Raw genomic sequence first — 7,015 nt, forward strand, 5'->3', positions numbered from 1 at the left:
CTACACACTTCATTACCTAGAAGCTAATTCCCCAACCCAATAAGAAGGGAAGTCGGACCGAATTCACTACATCAGGTTTGCTTTGCGTGGCAAGTGCTTTCTTACCTTGATTCTGTGTCTGTGGGACAGGATCTAGAGCTCCCCTGTAAGTGCCTTCATCTCCTGTGGATAACGAAGCATTAAACTCCATCTCACGTGCATTCTGCATCCCTTTTGCCAGGAAAGGAGCGCTGTTGGGGTGAGTATGGGAATGATGAATGAGGTTTTCAGTCACATCTATTAGAAGCGTCGCATGACTTGACTATGGTCTAAGTAGGTGCTATTTCTAGGCAAAATACCAGGTTTTAATCACAGATGTTATTGCAGGAAACCACAGGATGTGGGGATCTGAGAAGTGCTCTGCTGAAGGGCTGGTCCGGTGCTGGTGGGTGTGAGTGTGCCCTTCCTGCAGGAGGCTGAGGAACTGTCCCACGCTGCTGCTGCACCGGCTGGCCTGGAGGGAGGCTCTACAGAGACATCCCACACCCATGCGCTTCCCCGAACATGGGGTGCACCCTTCCCAGAGCAGCTACTTGCATGTGAAGATGAGAATGGGCTAGCCTGGGCCCAGGGAAGGTATAAGCAGACTCAAATTCTTGGTGGTTGTCTCCTGAGGTAGGTGCCTGGACAAGAATCCAGCTGGGTTATGTCCTACCCTCTTCAGTCTGCCCTCCTCTACCGAAGCACAAACGCTTACTAAATTGATTCTGTTTTGTATAGGGCGGTGCTGTTTGAGGGATGGTCTGCTGGAGCACAAACGATAATGAACTGTTTAAAAGAGCAGCAGGGATCTCTTGTTAAATGGAAAAGAACAATATTGAGCAATGATGTGAGTGGAAGTTGCCATGGAAACTGAGGCAGTGCTGTGGTGCAGCTGCAGCGCTTCGGAGGCACATTCCTATGTAGGAATCCAGTCCAGAGGAGCATAGGGGCAGGCACGCAGGCAGAGAGTAGCAAAGGGGACTGTGGGTTCCCTCGCCCAGCTCTGGGCTGGTGGGAGGAGAAGCCCTGGAGCTGTGTGGGATGTGCAAGTGGGTGTGAGAAGATGTGTGCTCCACTTGCTGCCTGGTATTGTTACAATCCCTGCATGCTCTTTTCTGTTTAATGAACAGCTTCATGAGGCTAATTAGCTACCGCTCGTTATTTATCATGGCCATTACCCAGACAAAGAGCCGAGATTGTGTTCTGAGTCTGAACAATGGGTTTATCCTTTGCCAAACTGCCCCAAGAGTGAAAACAACCTTTTGCTGTCAGTATGCTCATGTTCGTGGAACAGCATTTGTACCAGAGACCTGTACGGATTTTGTGGTGATCCCTTGGTGGCTACTTGGGTAGCTCCCTGGTAGCCTGCTGGAAAACCGAGGGCAGGACAGCCAGCATGAGGGTGGAAGAGGGAGCTGGAGGTGGTGCCAGCCCGCAGCCGCCCTTGGGCAAGGCCTATACCCCAGTGAGGGTCACAAAAGTTCCCTTCTCGCTTGGAGGGAGCCTGCTGCGCTTCCCTCCTTTACTGCTTCTGTGCTGAATTCATAAAAAATTATGCATTTTTCCGGGCTGTGTTTGCATGCAGTGTGCTGAGTCGCTGTGCGGGGAAGCAAGGCGAGCAGGCAGGCGGAGGCTCGGCCAGCATCGAGGTTTTGTGAGCGTTGCAGCCCTGTCCCCAGCCCAGGGTGTTTCAGGTAAGGGACGTTTTGCCTGCAGGAGTGGAAGGTTCCCAGGGCTTTGCTCCTGCGGTGCTTGGCCTCACCAGGGAGAGGATGCGCTTGGTGCAGCATTGCCCCTCTGAGCTGGGAAGCCTCTGCTCCTTACAGCTCCTCCTGGGAGGGATGAACGCTTTCTGGCCTGAGGCATTAGTCATCTGCTTCCCAACAGCAATTTCACGCTAAGCAGGGAGTTAAATCCCTGCTGAAGTACAGACTGTGTCTCTCAAGGTGAAGGGTTACAACATGTGCCTTGTACCCACTCAAATCAAAGCACACTCTGCCCCAAATGCTGTGTGGCACGCGTGGCCTGTCCCAAGGCACAGCAACCTTGCAGCTCCGAGGCCAGACCACTGATGGGGACTCATCTCCCTTGTTAGCTAGGTCTCTTTTGAGCTAGATATGGGAAAGAGCGAGTGAGTGGAGCCATGCCAGTATCCATATGTCTGTCTGGCTTGTGTGTCCCTGGAGAGGTGGATGGTGAACTGAGAGCCCTTGGTTCATGCAGACCCTGGGGGGGCTGGGCTGTGTGTGCTCACAGGGCCAGAGCTTCGTGTGCCCTGGTGCCTTGGACAGGGTTGTACCCGCTGGAGGAGCTGACGCAGTGTTTGTAGAGAAGGAAATGAAGTGTTTACAAGTGCGGAGTGCTGGAGCCCAAACCGGGTGGCCTGGAAGGGAGGCTTTTGGAAGTGGGGCACCACAAGCCCGGTGCTGAGCCCCTGCCTCCCTCACAGCAGGGGTGACCAAGACTGGAGGAACTTAACGGGCCAAGTTCCCTCCTGCAGAAAATGCTTTTACACATTGAAAATTATTTTATTTAGGAGGTGGTTGATGAGCAGTGATTATTAACTGTGCTTCTCAGGCTGACCACGGCTCTGTGGCTGTAAGGCGGTGCTGTGCAGCAGCCAGCATTTCGGCCGTGTATCCTGCCCCACACATTGTTTCGCCTTTTTCCTTCCTTTGCTCCCATCTGAGGGTGATTTCCTGCGCTGTGGGGTGCGGAGGGCTGGGTGCATCCTCGTCTTGTTTTCCTGCTGCCATTTAGAGTCTGCTCAGCACAGCACCGTTTGTGTCAAATGAGATCCTAATGCTCCTCCATCCTCAGGGCAAGCCCTTCTCTGTGAGCTCGGCCGCCTCAGCTGTCGCTCCGACTCCACGGGACGGATGGGAGAGGAGGTAGCAGAGTGCTTCCTGCAACTTTGCCCAAGCTCAGCCATGGCATCCATACAGGTGAGTGCTTCCGCCCATAAACACTTCACCGGTGTCCTCTCTGGTCATGGCCTGCGCGCACGGTGTCCATGGTGCTTTGGGATGTGCCGGGAGCAGCGTGTGCCCTCCTGGAGGAACCGTGCCGCGGCAGGTTGGGCACACAGAGCTGCGTGCCGAATGGCACTGTTTCTCTGCTCTCGGTGCAGGCGCATTATACAGTGGCACCGCATGTGGCTGCACTCGTGTGGCAGAGCTGCCTCACTCCGGCTGCCTGTGAATGCAGGGCTGTGCCAGCATGCGGGGGCTCAGCCCTCCCGCGAGCGAGGGAAGGAGCCGGCGGTGCTGGAGCTGCTTGCATTGCCTCCGCGCGAGAGATAAGGAGCTTACACCAGCGAGTAAAGAGCTAATAGGTCCCCCTGTGGGGCTTGAGCCAAAGTCCATTAAGTCTATGTGTGGCTCCCTATTAACTGCGATAGGTTTTTGCGTGCAGGCGCTCACTGGGCTTTACACACGCTCTAATGCCACAGGGGGATTATGCCAAAGCCTTGCCCTACTCATTCCTGTTAATTAGTAACACAAAGTGGAATTAGTGAGTTGAAAGGTGGAGAAATGCAGAGAGCGGAGAGCACCTGCAGAGCACGCTCCCCAAGTGCCCCCCGCCCATTGCCCCGAAGGACCCGCTGGTGTCCCCCTGGTGAACATGGCTCCAAAGCCTCCTGGCCCCACCGTGGGGTCTGCTGCCTGCATTGCCTTCCTGGGTGTCAGGAAACTGTAATTGGCTTCTCTCCAAGTAAATCAGATTTCTGCAGCTTCTCTGGGGCCAGGAGGGAGTGTGCCTAGGTCTGCCAGAAACTGTGTCTCCCCTCGAGGATCCTCCAGTGGCTGCTGCTGGGTGGCACTGTTAGGTTTCTATTTCCATGGCATTCCCTTTCTGCTTTTTTTTCCCCCTTGGCATCTTATACCAGCTCTGAGAACCTGGAGACAGAGCGTATCTGGGTAACAGACACGCTGAGGAACATCATGTTCCTCTGGAAAGCCTGTTTTTCCTCCCTGCTCGGTAAATCCAGAGCCCACTATGCCAAAAGCTGCAGCAACAGACTGCTGCTCCTCTCCAAGCCACTTTGTGAAGCATCGCCCAAACGTCTCTGTTGCTGTTAAATATCTGTGTAAAGGAGGGAGACTGATCTGTAGCACAGGAGGGAGAGAAAGGAAAAGACTGGAGTTACTGCCCAGCGGGTCGGGATGTCTGCAGGGGACACACACAGATGCAGAGTCCCCCACAGATGGGGATGGGAGGGGGCCCTGGGGGCACCCCTAAAAGCCACAGAGGAAACCCCAGTCCATTAGCCAAGGTCGGCATCTTTAAAGAAAGATTTACAGTGAGCAAAGGAGGAAGCTAAAGCAGAGCCGATAAATGGCCTGGGTGGTTTTCTCTACCACTTCCTCCAGCTAACGTTGAATGAAAGCCCCCAGCAGGGTCCGGAGCTGAGGTATGAGGAAGGGTGAGGGACTCTGCCTCCTCCTGCCCGTGAGCAGCAGCTGCCTGTGGGATGTCCCCTGCCTCTGGGGCTGCATGGGGATGGGCTTTTCAAGGACATCCTTCCTGCTGAGAAATCACAGCCCACACTGGCACTTTCCGGGAGACGTGGGACACGGCACCCTGCTGCACTCCTGGCCGGAGCTGCTTGCTGCTGCCCAGCTGCAGGTAAAGCTTGGGCTGGCTGCTCCGTGGCTGTGCCTGGTCTGCTGCTTGCCTCTGTAGAAAAATTAGTGTTTCCTCTCTGTTTCCATGCTGTGAGACTGGGAAGGCAGGGGTGGTGATGCATGGGCGTGCCTGCAGTGTTTAATGCTCTTAAATGCACCCCTGCCTGTGTCAGCCTTTGTGCCTCCTCGCCTGTGTGTGAGAGGAGGGATACCCGACACGCACAGAACCGCTGCAGCGAGCGCCGGTTGCCTGTGACTCATTGCCCAAATGGCTTCGCATCACTCTCGAGTCCCACCAGCTGCTCAGTGGGTCTGGGAGCCCTTGGTCGGGCAGCACCTGCTGGCAACATGAGCGAGTGGTGGGTGGGAGTCCCGCGGGAGCCGCACAGCCCTGCGCAGACACCCCTCCTTTGCAGGAGGGCGAGGAGTGTCTGGTGCAGTGGGGCTCACATGCAGCTCTTGGCTCAGACGCTGCTCGTCACCTTTAATTTGCACTGAAGGGTTGCTAAATCCAGAAACAAAGGCTGCTTGCTAATTAGTTTATTCTTTAAAGCGGCCTTTCAGGAGCAACTAAATCATCCTGGAAATGCTTCCTTCTCCCAGGGCTGCAGAGGGATGTCATTACTTTGGCCAGCTAATGGAGCTGGAAAAAACAAACCCGTGCGCATACTCCCTCCTTCAACATCTCCCGGAGACTGCGGAGATCAAAGCCTGGGTGACAGTGTGCGGTGTCATGGGCTGAAAGCAGCAGCCGAGACCAGCCCTCCTTCCCCCCTGGTGCTTTCATTTAGAAATAAGCAGCAAGGGCTCCTGCAGGGTGGTGTCCCTGACCTGCCAGGGAGCCACGTGCTGCAAGCCCTGCTTCTTCCTGGGACACAACACGTTGCTCCTGCCGTGAGCGTTTTTAAGAGCAGACTTGCTGAGAAATCACGTTAATTTCTAGGGCTACTTGGGATTCTGCAGAGAAGTGTGAAAAACTTTGCGAAAGGCTGTGGGCAAATTGTGCATTTTAACAAATTCCACAAATGAAATACAGGGCCACGCAATTTTTAGTTCTTTATTGGTTTTCTTCTCACTTTCTCTTTTTTCTCTGCCCTACTCGCTCTGTCACCTCGTGACCCCAGGGGCATGTGGGGTGGCTGCAGGAGACCGTGTCCTCAGGGAGCAGGGGAACATTTTAGGAAGTTTTGGGGTTTTTTTTGTTTTTTTTTTAAATTTGAAGAATGTTGTGCAAAAAAAAAAGTTTTACCCAAAAAGTCTTCCTTTTCAAAATGCCAGCATGTGGCTCCCTGCCACGTCAGAATGGGGCTTCTAACTGCTCCCAAACCTCCGCTAACTCTGAGCAACTCCCCCAGTCTCTGCAAAACAGTCTTGCTGGAAACTCCTCATCCTCCCAGCAAAGTCCTGGGACGGCGGAATAACTGCAGGTCTTGGCCCTTCTAACTTCACCAGGTGCCTTTTCACAGCATGAGACGATGACCCTGTGGTTGCACAGAGGGATGAGGCTCCACGGGCATCGTGAGGCCGGGAGGCACTCGGCCCCTCGTACATCCCCGGGTGGGAATCCCAGCAGTGCTGGACCAGCAGAGAAGCCGAAATGTTTTCCCTCTGTGCAGCCTCCAGTTGTCCTCTGGGAAGTAAAAGCTCATCCTTGTTTTAACTCCAGTGCACAGGAGCTCCCAGGTGTACCCCGGAGCTCTGCACCAACTGCCCAAAGGCGTTCAGCTGCCGAGGGCGGCTTGCGACAGCACCTGGGTGCCCAGACATGCCTGTGCATACCTTTTCATTAAAGTTTGTTTGCCTTGTGACACTGCCTAATGCTTTTGTGTGGGCTGGGAGCTGTTTTGTGCCAGTCATGCTGCGGTTTGGGCTTTGGGCTGTATCCTGGCAGCTGCCCTCTGTGCTCTGACACGGGCCATTTTCCACACGGATTTTGGGTGCTGGATTCAGCCGCTGGCCCCAGGAAGGAGGGAGCCGGCATGCGCAGCAGAGGCAGGAGACCCGAGCTGCTTGCCAGGGCGTGCTGGAGCTGGGGAGCAGGGCAGGGTCCACCCAAACCCACGGGGGCTTGGGGCCGTTTCCCTGTAGGAAGCCAGAACATGGGAAGGGGCTGCCTTCCCTCTGCCCTGGAGGTTTTAGAGCTGTAGTTGGTGAACACGGACCCTTCTGAGGAAGTCCCGAGTCCCTCGATAGCAAAAAGAGATGATGCTTAAAAGACAGGAAAAACCCCCAAGCTGCTGTTGTGCCCTCAAAACAGCATTGGTTTCTCACTTCGGTCCCTGTGCCGCTTTGGTCTAGACCTGGTTCATCGGCCCCACGGTGCTCCCCCACGCCCAGGCGGGCTCGGCTAGGGACGATGGCACATT

This window comes from Aptenodytes forsteri, unplaced genomic scaffold (genome assembly GCF_000699145.1).
Source record: "Aptenodytes forsteri isolate BGI_AS27 unplaced genomic scaffold, ASM69914v1 Scaffold83, whole genome shotgun sequence".
Classification (NCBI taxonomy): domain Eukaryota; kingdom Metazoa; phylum Chordata; class Aves; order Sphenisciformes; family Spheniscidae; genus Aptenodytes; species Aptenodytes forsteri.